General features: G+C 38.5%; 1 long non-coding RNA gene across 1 annotated transcript; it reads right to left on the reverse strand.

Annotated features, from left to right (window-relative positions):
- Nucleotides 1-10,949: 10,949 nt before the first annotated feature.
- LOC127142892 (uncharacterized) lies at nucleotides 10,950-16,265 on the reverse strand. Its single transcript, XR_007814000.1, has 3 exons — nucleotides 16,167-16,265; nucleotides 15,367-15,424; nucleotides 10,950-11,505 (listed from the first exon to the last, which is right to left on the reverse strand). It is a non-coding gene; the product is annotated as an uncharacterized LOC127142892 (long non-coding RNA).
- Nucleotides 16,266-16,990: the final 725 nt, after the last annotated feature.

Raw genomic sequence — 16,990 nt, forward strand, 5'->3', positions numbered from 1 at the left:
TTTAGATTGAACTGATACAGCAGTTTTCTGTTAACAGGTGCAGCTTCTCTGTTGTGGCAGATAGAAAAGCTGATTGATGACAGATGGCTCATAAAATAAAAGAATGTCAGATATGCACTATTTCATTGTTGTTTGATCAAGATTTGCTATGTTGTCTCTGTTGTAGACACATTTTTGCACATTTAGAGGAGATGTGTTGCTGACTCAATTGTATTGTTGTAGCAGAGTGACAAGAATTACTGTGGACTCCTAATATAGTGCTGAACAAAATGTTTTGTGGCTGCCTACATGGAAGCATGTTATACTGAGAACAGCATCAGCTAAAAGCAGGGGCCTGAGTCAATTCTGAATATGAATGTTACAAAGTTGGACCAGGTCTCTTCTTGTTTGGGTCAGCTGGTGCTGACATTTGGCAAATAAAATCCTATTGTGTGTGAAATGTTAAATTTTCAGATTAAGTCAAGGTCAGGTAGGGTCAAGTGTGTGTATTCTTTGTGTGTATGGTCCTTCCTGATAGTCAAAGACTAAAAAGATCTGTGTTTTATTTGTGATTTGGCCAGTCTTTGCAGGTTTCAGCTAGTCTTCAGTTTTGTTCCTATCTTAAGACTAGGTTTGGAGACTACAAAATTATAACAATACCCCTGTGTTACAGACTGGAGGTATGAAATTTGAAAGATGTGGATCTATACCAGACAAAAATACACTGTATGAACCAGCTTTTTTGGAGCTTGACTCATATGAGGAATTAAAAATATGGATATCTTGTATCCAAGAATAACATTGTGTGAGGTAAGCACAGGTTTTAAATTTGATCTGCTATATTCTAGCTTATTCTTATTTTAACTGACTTGGAAGAGTAATGACATCATTATAAAATATATCAGTTACTGTAGAAATGACACCAATAAACTCATTCACCCTGAACTTTTTGGAATTGCTCATTTTCCACAACAGGTTTGACGACCTCCATCATCTTTATGGGTATCCCTTGTGTGTTTTTGCTTTTCTTTCATCTTCTATTGTCATTTTGCATATAGCTTACAGTCCATAGTAATTTGTCATTAAATGAATGGTATTTGTTGTTGGTATATGTGTGTTATGTCTTAGAGGATCTGTGTACGTGACAGATAAGGGATGGGTACACTTGTAATGATAACCTTGTGTACACAGTGTAGACTTGGATGACTTATGTTATCACCATTAGGGTGTCACATAATACCGAGACAGCCCAGGGATCCATGGAGGAAGAGTTACTCACGGAGTTTGCATCAAGAGCTGAATTCCTAAGCAGTGTCATTCCTGTCTGCCTGTGTTTGGATGGATAGTCTCTGCAGCAGTAGCAGCTGGCACTGGGGCTCAGAACGAATGACTCTCCTCCTGGTCTTCCCTTTTGTATGCCTCTCGTCTCTCTCTCTCTTTAAGACTGAAGACTAATGGAAAGAAAACGAAGGGAGGGGAGCGGAGGAAAAGCCCAGAGACACTAGCAGGGTTAGCAGGGAAAACGAGAGGGAAGAGAGACAAGTGGTTGGTTCATGCTCACTGTGTGGCTAAAAATGAAGGAGCACTGGATGAATGCAGACATGCCATCTGTCCACTATTGCAGTCGTTTTTCTTGCACCTCCCACGATGATTGGGTACCTGAAACGTTGAGTGCATAGGTTGCTTTAAAAAGCAATCCCGTTTGCCTGCTTAGATTACATGTTCAGTGGCCATTGAATTAACTATACCTTTGCAGTCGTATAGTAGTTCAGTCCAACAAGTTTAGAATGTTTAGTTTTTGTTCACATTGTCAGAAATGTGTTCAGTTATACTTTAATTTTTGAAGTCATACTTTAAAGGATATGTTGTACTGCAATGCATTATAATATGAGGTGTTTCAAATTTTTTGACCTCCCTGTTTCAGTGTAGTTCAGTACAACAGTAACTCAGTGCTACAACATAGAATTAGATATAAAATAATAATAATAATAATTTCATATCAAAAAAGTAGCTCAGCAGTTGTTTTGGATTGTGTTTGATTGTAGATTTTATTGAAGATTGTACACAGTGGACAGTGGACAGGGATTTTTTTTTTCCCCCCACAAACATGCACACTGCTTCAGTATGCTGAAATCCAGTCCTAAGCTGCTTTCACACATGCACTGCCAACCCGAAATTTTCTAGACGTCACCCCTTGGAGCTGTCTGTGTGAACACAAATGTCCCAGTCAGTTAGACACGACATTGAATGGACTTTATCCTGCCGGCTTCCTAGCATAAAATCTGTAATGTTTGAGGGAGCCCACATGTAAATAACGCAGGTAATTGTCTGGATAATTCACAGCAGAGGAGTGGGTGTGTTGATGCCGTTCTCTCCTGTAGCGCTGATCTCCATGCATTCTGTACCTGCAGGCACCACCTCTCGCCTAAACCAAACAGAATATTTACAGTAGGTGAGAATGCATCTCACATGGACATTCTCCAACTGTGTCTGACTGCGTGCCGACAGCGGAGAATGCCTGGACCCAATACTCTGGACATTGTCTTGATTTCATATGTGAAGAGGACGCTAGACCTGTGATTGGACAGTTGGGGAGGACAGTTGTGACTGGTGATTACAGGTTCAGACAATACTCTACTGTTACACCTCACAAGATGACAACAATGATGTGTTTTCCTTCTAAACAGAAATTTCTGTTGGGCATCAGGGATGTTAAGCACTAAATGTCCCAGTTGCTTAACAGTCACATAATATCACCTCAGGGATTTTACACTCACTGTGAAATATAGATTCTGCCAGTGTAGCAGAACCGGTCCTTGACAGTATGAAAGTTGGGGAACAGGTCCGTTTGAAAGCAATAGAAATGATCAGTCTTGTAGTAAGGTGCATATAGGTCACACAGCACTCACCTAAATGCAAATGACAGAGAGAAATACAGCACGGAGCAGGCAGGGAATGTGAGAGAATCTGTGTGTGACTGCAGGGATGCGAACGATAAGCGTCTCAAAGAAAAAATCTGAGGTAAAAAATGAAGTGGAGGCATTGAGATGTAGGGAGTAATACAAGGCTTAAATGTAAGGCAGTATGGCAGAAACGATGAACAGACACATGACAGAGAGTGATAGCAGGGTGTGAATGTAAGCAGTGCAGTTTGCAAATAATTGACATCTGAAGAAACTTGTGACAGACGTGAAAGAGAGGTGCCAGCATGAATCCCTTCTAAAACTGAAGAGAAGAAAGGGAGGAGGAGAAAGGTATAATTAAGTATAGATTTTTTTGTGATTGATACTGTTAATTTGTGTACTTTACAAAAATAATGCATTTTAAAGTTGCATGTGTCAGTATAAAGTGATGCCTGGCTGAGTGGGATTTCAATACAATTCATGTGAATTCCTTTTTTTTTTAACAAATCTTTATATAAAACACTTGCACATGGGGTATCTGTAAAATGAAAGACAATAAAAGAGATTATGAGAAAACAGAAAGAGGGCAAAAGGGCAAAGTAGGGAACGATGATAAAGGGTGGATGAAGAAAAAGACGAGGGATAAAAAATGGTGCAGGGATACGAAAGCGGGAGACAGGGGTGATTGTTTCCAGTGATAGGCCACTTCACCGGTGCCTTTATTCAGCTTTCAGGGGAAGAAATACTGTAAGTACTCTTTAAGTGCGCCCATTTTTTTTAGTCATTGGACAAATGCGATACTATCCAATTCAGATACAGGCTGTAACGACTCATAAATCCAAAAAAAAAGAAAGTTGAGTGAACAACTGAGATGAGAAAGCCATGTCCTTTTACTTTAGAGTAATGACTCGATGGTCGAGTGTATACTGAATCTGTCCAATCAGATTTAAGACTGCAAAGAAGCATTGAGAGGGAGGAAGGAAGGATAAAAATGAATCAAAGGACAAATACAGGATGATGATTGATTAAATTGTATGACTGTTATCCCATGGAAAGGAATTAACAAATAATAGGATTTCCATTCATTTGGCTGTGGCTGAATTCTGTCTCTGTCACATTTCTCTGTTTCCCCTCTTTGTTTCATTAGCAGCTCTGCCTTACACTCCCATTATTCAGAGGTTGGAGTAGTTTTACAAGGAGAGCACACAGATTTGCAGTGGATTAATCAGTTAGCCGGTGAACTCTGCTTAATACCAAAAGTTGAAGGCTGCAGATCAGATGCTGTCAGAGAATGGACAACAACCTTTTTAACCTTTCAACCGTTTTATGCACAAACAAACACACAACAAATGAAGTTGTTTCTCCTTCGTTGTGCTTTGTATTTGTTGTTGTGCTTGACTGTAGATTCACTGCTTGGTTTTTAATTTCTACAAATGGACACCTCACATTTTAGCAACATTGCTTGGTAAAGTCAGTTAAATAAAATTTGATACGTCTAATTTGATAATTAGATATGATGCATTCACATTAGCAGATAAAGGTGTTAATCTAGCTTTCAAGTCATTTCTAGTTTTGACTAGGAAGACAGGAATAGTCATGCAGTCCTTTTTATGGTTTAAAGGTACCTTGTGGGGTTTTTGACCAACAGTAGCATTTAATGTTTTTTCAAGATAGCCCCCATTTTGATTGCACTGTGCACAAGAGCAAGAGTGTTTGAGTTACATGACACATTCCTGCCACTAGTCTCAGGCTGTGCTGCGTTTTGGCAATAATAGCAGTAAAGCTTGAAGAACAACAACAACAATGCAGGATTTGAAATATCCCACCACTGTGGTACATGTGAGGGACATCATGACGTCATGGTGTGGTCTGTGACTCTTGTGAACATGATAACACAAGAATGATACATAGTAGAGATTCATACTGACACAAGAGGTGCTTCACTTAGAGTAGCTAGTCTGAGTAGATTTGGTAGCACCTTTCAAACATTTGCATTTTAATCATGATAATTCATGATAATAACAGATACTTAGCATGCAATATACTGGTGTGAAAACCTTGGTAATTTATAAGCTATTTGGCTTAATTAAGAGTAAACTGATCTGTAATCAGTAATCTGATCAGACTTGGTGTGTCTTTCTGCATATATTTGCATATTAATGAGGTAAAACTACTAGTGCTGTGAGTGCACATGTTGTTTTCTCATGAAGGTCACGGTGGGACATAAGCCAGTCCAAGTTCCTCTTGTTTAAATTAACATTATCCTCCCTTCATGCTTAAATGCGATGGTTTGTCTATTGCTTAATGTACTATGCTTTGTAAGGTTTTAGATTCACTGTTTTCTATGCCTTTTCTCCTCTTTGTTTGAAGTGAGCACTGTTTCAAAGCAAAGGTTTGACAACTGTTGAAACAGCAGTCCTCCATAGTCCTGCTCTGACACAAACATCTAGTAACCATTTTCAAAAAGAAGGCAAAAAGGCTTTTTGCCTGCTAATCAGCAGAAAAATTCCCACTGGGTTCAGAGGAAATTGCCATACAAACGAGGGGGTTATGGAATATAAAGACACGGTTAAGCCTGTTTACGCCTGCTCCCAGTGTCACTACCCTTCAGTTATACAGCAGAGCAATGCATCATGTGTCAAGTAAGGAACATGGAACCGCAAATTCTTACATGGAATTTCTCACTGGTTCACACTCAACTTCAACTGCATCTACTGCACATGACTGATGGGTTATACTCTTTGTACTGTAAGTGTTTATTTGCCACCAAGTTGCTGCTTTGTTTGATCACACAGACTTTGTAATGGGTTGACAAATCACTGACGACAGGGTACTTGCTGTGAGTTGTTGGAATTACTTTCAGTAGTGTGAAATTTTTCTAAAAGTACACAATAGCCAATTACGGAGCAAAATTATTGATTAACACACAGATGCATGAATTTACACCATGTACTGTATATTATAACATTCTGCCAGTGTTGGGAAGTTGGCCAACGCTACATCTCATCACTGTTTTGCATAAAGTCGAAAGCTTGCATGTATTGCAGCTTTAATCCACCTTCAAAATGGGCTATTAAACCCATGTTTTCAAGCATTTAGCATACCACCTGCGAAATAAGCTGGTAATACACTTATATACAAACAGAAAGAGAGAGATGATGAAGGCAGGGTGTGTAGACCTTTTAAACATTATATACTCTGTTTTCTTTCCTGTGTAGAGATGCCCCAGTAGTTACGTTAGTCATTCACTATTATTTTAATAATGGTGTAATTCAACTGTATAATATGTCCTGGGTTGCAAAAACAAGGAGAAGGCCATTAGTGGCTTGTTTGGTTCTCATTAGGTTAATTTATTGTTTGCTGTTTTGTTACCTTTGATGAGTCATAATGCAACCATTTATAACACCCCAACAACAAACATTTTTAAAGCAGTACCTCACTCTGTAAAGCATCAGTATCGTTATGTTATTGTTCTTTAATCAGTAGTCTATTTAAACCTATTCAATTGAATAAAAGTTGTAAAAGACATGAAGCCGCTGTGGGACATACACAAATCACCACTGCTGGCTTAGTGCATGTGTCCGTTCACAGAGAGGAGTTGTGGCGTGACAGGGTCCTGGGGTGCAGTATGATGTGGTGGTATGTTGTTTTGTATGCACTGTAAAATTAGAGAGGCCTGAAGCAAAACATTCATGTTTTTCGAATGAAAATGTTTACCTGCAAACAAAGTGCATCTTCAAATGTGTTATCCTGTGATATGAACTAATTTTACAGTGTTCCCACTGTTCTTGCATCAAGGTGTAAATTATGTTTGCTAAATGAAACGTGGCCTCAGACAAAACATCTCTCTGTCAGTGTGAGGCATTATTGTGGTCTAAATTAAAGCTTTGTGAGTAAATGGCCTATGTTTTTCAGTATTTTCAGTGTAGGTGGGTGTGTGTGTCTGTGAACTGGCTTCAGGCAGGCAGCCACCAGCTAATTTCTGCATAACATATTTCCTTGCTGAAACAATAGTGCAGATGCATAAAAGAACATTAGGTTGATAGTTTAGTCATGGTCCTACATTTGACCTGTGCAAAGAGGTGCCTTAAGCAACAGTAACGACCTTTTTGTCACTGGGGGGGCAGCCTAAGAAACTGTAACAACACTGTCATCACATTGATATTAATATTAGCAGTCATTTTAAGTCGTTTTTCACACACTCGACACATCAATAGTGTAAGTTTAATATTTACTCTCATTTTAGCTCTGTTTTGGTCTCCATCAAGACTAGCTACTTTGGCTGCTAAATTCTCCACTATGTTCACTAGCTAGTTTAGCTTTGTCTGCTGTTTGATGCTGGGCATGGGTGTATTTTGCCACTGCAAATGTGTTTAATGAGAGTAGGGAGACTGAAACAAAATGTAAAGTTGTGGGCTGTAAATCCAAAACAATGAGCTGAAAAACGCTAAAACACACTGCAGAGCTGTGAGAACTGAGAGGATCTCCTGCTGTGTGTTCATTACAATACACAAAGTCAGTTGACCCATTGTATAGAAATATTGATCAGTGCAGATTTAAAGAATGCAGTAATGAACACATTTATTGGCTGCAACTTGCACATCACCCTTAACACTCAGCATACACACACTCACACTACCTATATAGTCACTATAGTCTATATCGTCAGTGCGGAAGCAGTGGTTTAAGTTGACTAATGTGGTGACAGACTAGTAGCACGAAAATATTAATTTAAAAAGTCAACATTATATTTTGACAGTAATGACAGTGGCCTATTAATGTTACCCAGATCACATTATATGAATATGACTATTTAGACAACACAGCTAGGACTTGCTCATCCTGAATTCTGTGTACTGATCTAGATGCTTTCTTTGAGATGCTTAGGTAAGTCCGCTGTGTTTCCTCCTTATGTTTGAAATTCTTTGTGACCCTGTCTGAGTGGTGGACGTGCTGCTGCACCTGCTCTTGCCGCTGCCATTCCTCATGTCATTGTTATTGTGTATACCTTCCTCCTTCTTCTTCTTCTTCTTACCTTTTCATTTCACATCAGACTAGAACACTTGTAGGGTTATTATGCTGCACTCATCAGTCCTGGAAGAAGCACATCTAAAGTACCCACAGCATTTATAGTACCTTTGGTGCCCTCAGCACTGTAGAAAAACTAATAGTCATGTTCTCAGAATTTTGGCACTGAAGAATGGGTTCCCACAACATCCCTACTTGTGAGTTGATTTGCCTGACCTAGTGCTGAGTGAGCAAGACAAAATCCACCTTGTTCTTATTAGCACTAACACTTTGAGAATGTACTTTTTTAGCAGTCTATCATCTTCTTATATTGATATTCAACTTGTTAATGATTTATTTCATTATTTTGCTCAGTCTGGCTATAATCCCTATCCTAACATCTCCCCAGCATTAATGTCACAGATTCCTATGTATAATGAAATAATGGCAGAGGAAAGCTGAGTCTTGTAGCAGTAAAGATGCACAGACCAGATCATGGTTTGATTGAAGAATCTGTTGCCATTTGAAAAAACATATTTGTGACTTCTCTGGCACCTCCTAGCAGCACAGTAGGGGGGGTGAATGTTCATCACTTCATATAGTCTCTTCAACAGTTAGATCACACATTTATTCTCACTTTCTCGTCTCCTCTGTCTGTCTCACTCTGGCAAAATTACAGCTGAAGCGTGCTTACAGTATATGGCACACAAACACCCTCACACATATTAGAAACTCATGCACACAAACAGTCAAGTATTACTCATTTGAATTCCTCTAGCAGAAAGATGTCTGATGTGTTTAATTGGCCACTCGGGAGCTATTGGATGGATCTTTCTTTTCCTCTCCCTCTCTCTCTCTCTCTCTTTCTCTCTCCCTCCATCTTTTTTCTGTCTATCCCTCTGTTTGTTTCATACTTTTCTTCTCTCTGCCTCTGACACTTGCTTGCCTGTGGGCGTGACATGCCCTTTTTTGTGATGCTTCCAGAAACCATATGGATAATAATAAGCAAATAATACTTCTCAGCCAAATAATAACAGCCATTAATTGATGTCAACAGTTTAAAGGGCAGCCCAATTTTAGCTGTTGACTTAAAACTTGGAGAACAAACTGATGAACCATAGTGAATGTCCCCTTGACCCCTGTTAGAGGATGTCATTGATGATGTTACTGAATGTGCTTGCTACTTTTTAATTTCCCATGCTGGGTACACGCTGCTCTTATGGACCTTCCGAGTTATTCCTCAGTATGCAAATTCCCATCTGGTGTGATTATCTGTGACTCTTTGTCATTGTCTGAGACCTCTGGGAAAATTAGCGTTTCATCCCCAATGCAAAAAAAAAGTTTCCTCCTACCTTGTTAACCTCTAAAAACCTGAGTGTCCATAACTGCAAGTGCATTATGTGTCACTAAACTTAATTATAAATTTTAATTATAGAAAGTATCCCCAAAGCTCTCAGTCTCAGGAAATGTGCATAAAGTGATGCAAAAGACATGCAGAATATTCATTAAATTTAATGTACTAGCATAGCCATAAAAAACACTGTGTCTAGTGTTTCAGTAATGTAAGCATCGTATACAGCAGCCTCATTAAAGTGTTTAGATATGTGATATTATCATACAGTGTGGGGAGAAATTAAAAATTAAAAGAATAATCAAGGTTCAAGAGGTTTCTGGGCAATTTAGCATTTAAAATTAAAAAGCTACAGAAAATATACAGTATCAGTTGACCACTTTATTAGGTATTTATTAGGTATAGGCCATAACATCAATTTTTATGAAGCTTGTAATGATCAGTTTTTATTACATTCAGTTATATGTTTTTTGTTGAAGTCATGGTTACAGGTAGTGTTTTGCTGGATCACATTATATTGAGAGGTTTTCTATTTTTTTGGCTACCATATTTATATACATGAGGTAGGCAAAATATTAAAAACGCCTTTCAGTAAAATGCAAAATGCAATCTATGACCTCCGTGCTAAAACATAAAATTGAATTAACACCTTAATGTACTGCATGAACAAAATCTGAACATTAAAGGGATATTAAAGTACACTTTATGGGGTTTTGTTGTATTGGCTTGTATTACATTGTGCAGCTGTACAAACATTAACAGAACATATGACATTGTTGTCTGCATGGTGTGCATTCAGTCTTACAGCAGCGCTGTGTCCTTTTTTCAGGTCAGGACTTTATTCTGAAGTGATCTTTTGCCATAGGACCTAGGCTCTTCTAATTATAGTCATGCTGACAGTACTAAACCAGGAACTTGCAGAGTTTCGAATTATTCAAAATGCTGCTGCCAGGGTCTTGGGCAAAGATAGAAATGAGGGACCACATAACACACATCCTATTTATACCCCTACTTATAGTGGCTTCTTTTGTCAGCTAGAATTTATGTGAAAGCTCTTTGAGTTATCCGTAAAGATTTTAATGGATTAGTTTGCTCAAAGATGATGCCTGTGATTTTACACCACAGCTCTCCTTCTGATTGTACTTCACGCTAAGAATAACACATGCAATCATCTCTGTTTTAGGTATTATGGCACAAAACTAAGAAACACAGTTTGTATTTTTAACAGGAAATTAAAGAGGGACCCTGCCCCGTTATTTTACTTGGATTCCAGATGTTATTTATCTGTTTCTTTCCTTTTTATTTTTCACCGTTTCTACTTATTATTACAACATTAAGTGCAATCGGTGCCATTTTGCATGGTTAAGAAATTTCCCCCTAAACAAACAAACTGTTAAATAGCCTTGATATTTTTAGATTCCATCATGTGCTATTGAACCCCAAACATATTTGAGCTATACATATAGCTGATCCATAATTGTGGTCTTTTTTACAAAAAGCTGTTAAATTCCATGCCAAAAATCCTTTGACTCTTTGTATGAGGAATAGTTACCATCAACTGTGCAATAAAATGCTATATAACTGCCTTTGCAAAAGTCAACATGCAAAATTTCCTTTATTTTCATTGCACATTGTGTCACATATGAGCGCATCAGTTCTAAGTAAAAACACTGCTAGAGTGGGATCAGTATGATGAAGTCACAATAAGTCATTGCCCTTTAATGAAAATGTTGTACTCACAGAACACTTGGAGACATATGGATAGACACATAGAAAGAATGTGCGTGGTGAAATTGTATTATACAGCTGTTAATGCTAATTAAACTTTAATGACTAGATTTCTACAGCAATTTTGTGTAATCAGAATGGCTGTATGACACAATTAACTGAAGGCAAAAATGAAAGAATAATCTCTTTCCATAGGATACAGATAGTGGGTTTCCATGGCTACAGCCCAGTTGCAGAGCAAGGCTTTCTGCTTGCAATTTATAAAAATGGAGACACTTGAATTTGGTGATAAATAACCTATTATCTTCTTTTCAAACTGGCTGCTCATTGTGTCTGGTATTACTTCCTCATCTTTTCTACATTTCATTCCACGTTTTCATTTTTTGCCTTTACTGTGTCACTTGAGGCTGGTCATGGCTTTCTGTTTGTGTCTTGAGATGGTGAGTGCCATCAAAGTCAAGGATGTTTGTCTCAAATACATCGAAGCACAGACACGTGACTCAAGTCGCTGTGGAAGTTGTTTCTTGAAGTGGTTCTCTATAAAACGAAAGAGGAGACTTCTTGAAGGCAAAGCTCAGTCATCAGCTGTGCACCTTCCATTTGAAATATCCCCACAACACCTTTAAAAAAAGCATTAGCAAATGATGTGTGATCTCAAACACCACCATGTTGTAATTAGTCTTTATGTGTCATGAAATATTTCCTTTTTCTCTGAGGTAAGTTTGTGTTTTGTAATGAACTTGATGACTAACTTAGACTAACTCAGGCCAGGTAGAATGAGAGAATGTGGTTTGCATAAGTGCAGGCAGGGTGAAGAAGGGAGGATTGCATCAGAAAAAAAATACACTGCATTAAACTAAGACTGTCCATTGATGCCTACATCTATAATTTATGCTGATGGAGATCGTGGCCTCTCTGGTTTGAAATTGCAGTGAAGCATTGCTATTGCCAAATGCCATTAGGTACATGAAAACCAAAGACAAATGACAGTGAGCTAAGGAGAATGAATTCAAAGAAAGCAAGGAGGCGAGAAATGAAAGAAAATTATTAAAACCTGTTTGAACCTTTAGAAAGTCAATAATAAACAGCTACTGAAAGATGCATCTGCTGTGAATGACACCAGAGAGGAAACAAGATAGGAATCATGCAGATGATGTGTGTGGAGGGCGATGTGTCACACACACACGGGCGTTATGCACCTGTAGTTACGGCAACAATCTTTCATCTTTCATCTTTCATCTTTCATCGTCATAAACACAACTCTTGTTCTAGTGAGTGGTGGGTGAATGGGTGAATGAGGGGACTTGGAAATAATCAGAAACAAATATGTAAAAAAAAAAAATGTAAAAAGTGAGTGGTGGAGGAATAGATTATGAGAGGGTGATTGCAAAAACTAATTGAAAATGGTCAGTATTATAATAGCAGCTGATAATAACAGAGGTTTCTACAGCAGGATTCTGCTGATGCCATGTTTAAAACTATGATGGTGAGAGAAAGTGGGGGAAAAGAAGATAGGTACAACAGGTTAATGGCAGGTTGGCGGCAATGTGCTCACTGATGCAGTATATACATGCAGATCTATAGGCTGACTAAAGCATGTAATTGATCCAGTGACATAGTGACTGTAATGTCAGTGCCAGTTGTCATTTACCTAGTTATACCTACTCAGGGTCATGGTGGAGTGGAACCTATCCCAGCATGTATTGAGTGGAAGGCAGGGAAATACACACCAGCCCAGTGCAGATAAAACAATGTTTCCCTGCTTCATATGAAAGCTCCACAGTCACTCACACTCTGTTTCATTTCTTAAGAATCAACAGTTCACATTTTGTTGCCTGAAGCTTAGTTGGCTGCTGTGTGGCTCAGCAAATACTTCACAGTATTTTGCTGATGGTATTTGTTAGTTAACAGCTTCATGCATCATGTATAAGGCTATGTATCTTTGGATATTCTGGGGAGAGTTCAACAAAGTACAAATAAGAGATGAGTTGATCAGGTAATAATAAAAGACAGTAAAATCAAATTTAAAGAGTAGTGAAGCTGATTTTCTATACTTTCCCATTAAGAAGATAAGAAAAAAAAAACACCCAAAACTGACAATGCGTATACTTTTTGATTTCCCTGCTGTGTCAGTGGCACTCTGCCCTAAGCCCATTTACTTCCACTGAAAAATGTTTCCTTTTTCCTCCCTTATTTTCCTTTTTAAAAACTGCCTCATAATTTTCTAAAATGATAATTTGTCAGTATTTGTAGGTGACTATTTTCATAATGATACCCATTTGGTGTTAAGTGAGTATTTATGGAAGCAGGACGCTGTATGTGGGACCACAGTGCCCATGATTATCTTGTCATGATCAAAAAAGGATCCTGTCACCCAGTGATCCAACAGTAGGGTTCACTGATTAGTCAGCTCAACATCTTTTGGATGGATTGCTATGAAATTTCATACAGACATTTATGGTTCACAGAGGATGGATCCTACAGACATTTATGATCCTCCTGACTTTTTTATCTAGTGCTAGCAGTGCCAGTATGAGGTTGACATTTGTGGTTTTCATTGAAATGTCTTTACAGCAGTTTATCCCTCAGTCAGAGCTTTATTTTTGGTGGCTAATCAGCAAATGTTAGCATTATATTATGATATGGTGAACATGGTAAACACGTTAGCATTGTCACTGTGAGCATGATAACATGCATTTAACCCAAGTGCAGCCTAGCATAGACTTTCAGGTACCAAAACACTGCACAGAAATTTCTAATACATAGAGACAGGATTTCATAAAGTAATCACAGCGGCAGCTATTTTATCAATTGCTAGGCAAACTAACTATTTTTTTTCTCTTTTCACATTACAAAGTAATCAACCAGAAATTTGCAGTTTTTTGGCTGGTCAACACAGTGCCAGATGACACTGCATTGTGCTGCAGCAAAAGTTGAGCCTGGTTCAACTTTTTTTGCCACAGCCCCCTGCATTGGCACCCCCTCTGTGCTACTGGACTGGCCTCATTCAAATGAATGAGAGGCCTGCATTTTTTCCTGCAGGGCTAAAGTTGATCTGAACAAGTCCTTTGTCTTGTCAGACAACAATGGAGCTTTATGGCACAGAGAAATAATCTGTATCAAGTAGGACATACTCTACATTGATATATACACAATTTGAGGATGCTGCATCCCTCTTTAAAATGATTGTTATTACATCCACAATTAGGATAAAACTGCTGCCAAGACTGCCAGAACTATCTACCACATCTGTAATCTGTGGAGCATGTGGCCTGGGCTTTGGACCAGTGAGTGCATGAAGGCCGCTTGCATGGGGATAGATTTGCACTTCACTTAGTCATTGTTTTGTTCAGTCATTGGACACCCTCACCCACAGAACAGAGAGAGGAGGTAAGACTGAGTAGACTGAGGGCGTCATAGACCAGAATACTCAACGGGAGACAGAGTGAGTGAAAAGACTGAAATTTTCCAGCACCCGTTAAGAGCCATTGTTACAGAAAGGAGCCTGGCAGGAAGGGTACTGGGTTATAATTGCTAGTTGCTAAAATGTGATTGCATCAAACTTGTAGGAATATGACAAAATGACAATAGGTATGCCTAAAGCAGAAAGTGGAGTCAGCGAAGGTAGGAAATGTGGGGGAAGTGACTGACAGTTTAAAGTGGTATGATCTGGTTAAAGTTGGACTGAAATCAATTCAAGGGAAATGTTACCATTCAGAAGGCAGAGCAGTGTACAAAAACTGGACAGAATACAAACCTCACATACTGAAAGCTGCTCTCAAGGCGTATAAATGTATCAGCACCTAGACAAGTGATGTCTCTGGGGTGATGAAAAACATGTTGTATTTGAGCTGCAGTATGTGTAGGACTCTGCTAACATCAGTGCTTTATAGAATAACTGTGCAGAAATAAGCTTTTCCTCAGTGAAAACATGATAAGATGAATCATTTAACCAAAAGATTCCCTTGACAGCTGTGTGAACTGGGAAATACAGTGGAAAATACTAACAGCCGTTTCCATTAACAGCTGCCATCGTCAACAATCATCTGCATTTGTCCCTTGCTTTCTCAAAAAATGAATAATGAACACAATAAAGAATGCCCTCAGTTGTATTGGGAGTATTTCTTATTAAACCAAAGGGGCAGAGGCGAGCTTCATGCTCAAATTAATTGTTTGTCTTGGCTTCAGTGACAAATGGAAGGAATGCTAACAAGCCATTATACAGAATCTGAAAAATGAACAGTTTTCCTCAAGTGTAACTGGTGTAGAAACCTGCAGTGCTTTAACACTTGGAAGACAGCAGTAGTAACGTCACCAGCTCTCTTTATATTTGTGTTTGTGTCCATCTTGGTGAGCAAAAGGATATCTAGTGACAATGGTAAAGTTATGAAAACCCACCTGGACAGGTAGGACATTGGTTCCAGGTGTAAATATGCACAACTCGTGTCATGGAAATCTTGATATAAAAAGCAAACATAGAAACAGAACATTAAAAAGAAAGAAATATGTCAACTGCAGGAAAGCAAAGTTTGTCCCAGTTCTCTAGCATTGATTAGATGGGTCAAGGTTGGGGACTCTAGTTTGTGTTGCCGTAACAACCCTGCTTCACTTGCTGGCTGCCATGGCAATGCATCAGAAATAGAGTGGTGGAAAATAATCGTTCATTGCTGGGTGGATGGGTAGGTTGGTAGTGAGAAAGGGAGGGAGATTGTCTTTGCAGTGTAATTAGTCATTACATCCTGGGGGCAAAGAGCAGGACATTCTTGTATACAACAAAATAATAGGATATTTACTATTTTGGGCAAATTAGTTTGTCCTTATTTACCACAGGACTGCACCAGTGTTTTTACTGTTAAAATGAAGGAAAGGTGGATATGGTGGTACAATGCTGTAAAAGTAGGGTTGCATCTAACAGTTATTTTTAGTAGCAATTAACCTGCTGATTATTTTATTTTGATTAACTAACAACTCAGTCTGTTAAATCTTAGAAAATACCACGGAAGTGTTCTTTCCTAAAATTTCCTAAAATTTATTTTTTTCTCAGGTTATAGCACAAAAACCAATAAAAATATAAATTTACTACCAGATAAGACAAAGAAATCGGCATATGCACACAATTAAGACATTTGAATTAGGATTTATTTGGCAATTTAGAGCAGCACTGCATTGCTGGTTATTTTAATCGTGATTTTGAGTACCTTTCTGTTTTCTTCAGTTGCTCCCTCTTCAAATTGGAATTTTTCCTGACTGATGAGTCACATGTGGGTCCTGTCCAGTGTGCAATGATTGGATCAGCTAGTAGTGAGTAAATAAATAAAGATTTTAAGTCAGGCCCTGGGAACATCCAAAAGGCAGTGGTCAGCTGATTGAAGAGACAGGAGGTTCTATTATGGACACAACAATTCAGAGATGTACTCAAAGGCCACCATGTAGAGCCTGATAGGTAATAACTAAGGTTTTATATTTGACTCTAAATTCTACTGGCAGCCAATGGAGAGAGGCCAACACTGGAGGAATATACTCCCTGTGCTTTGTCTTAGTAAAAAGTCAGGCTACAGCATTTTGAAACATCTGCAGATGGGCTATAGCTCTTTGACTGAAGAATTTAGAATCAAAAGTGACATTTACATTTTTACTGTTGTTTGATATTTGTGGTCAAAGGTCCCAGGGTTTGTTGTAAGGTCTTTGGAGTGCTCTTAGGGCCTACAGTGAGGATCTCTGTTTAATCCCCTGTTCAATTTTTTAAAATGATGAGACATCCAGCATCTCAGCTCTTGGGCAGTCATTTTGGTTGGTTAAATTACTGAGAGTAGAACTGAGTATCATCTGCATAAAAATCTAAAAACGGTAAAAACGGTAAGAACCCAGTGGTAACATCTAGGTAGAAAATAAAATTGACCCTTGTGGCACTCCAAAGTCCAAAGCAGCAGTGTCAGACATCTCACTACTACTGAAAAAAATAGGTAGATAGAATCTGAACCAACAAAGTGCTGGTCCAGATTAATAGCTCTGTTCTACCATC

This window comes from Lates calcarifer, linkage group LG10, assembly GCF_001640805.2.
Source record: "Lates calcarifer isolate ASB-BC8 linkage group LG10, TLL_Latcal_v3, whole genome shotgun sequence".
NCBI lineage: Eukaryota > Metazoa > Chordata > Actinopteri > Centropomidae > Lates > Lates calcarifer.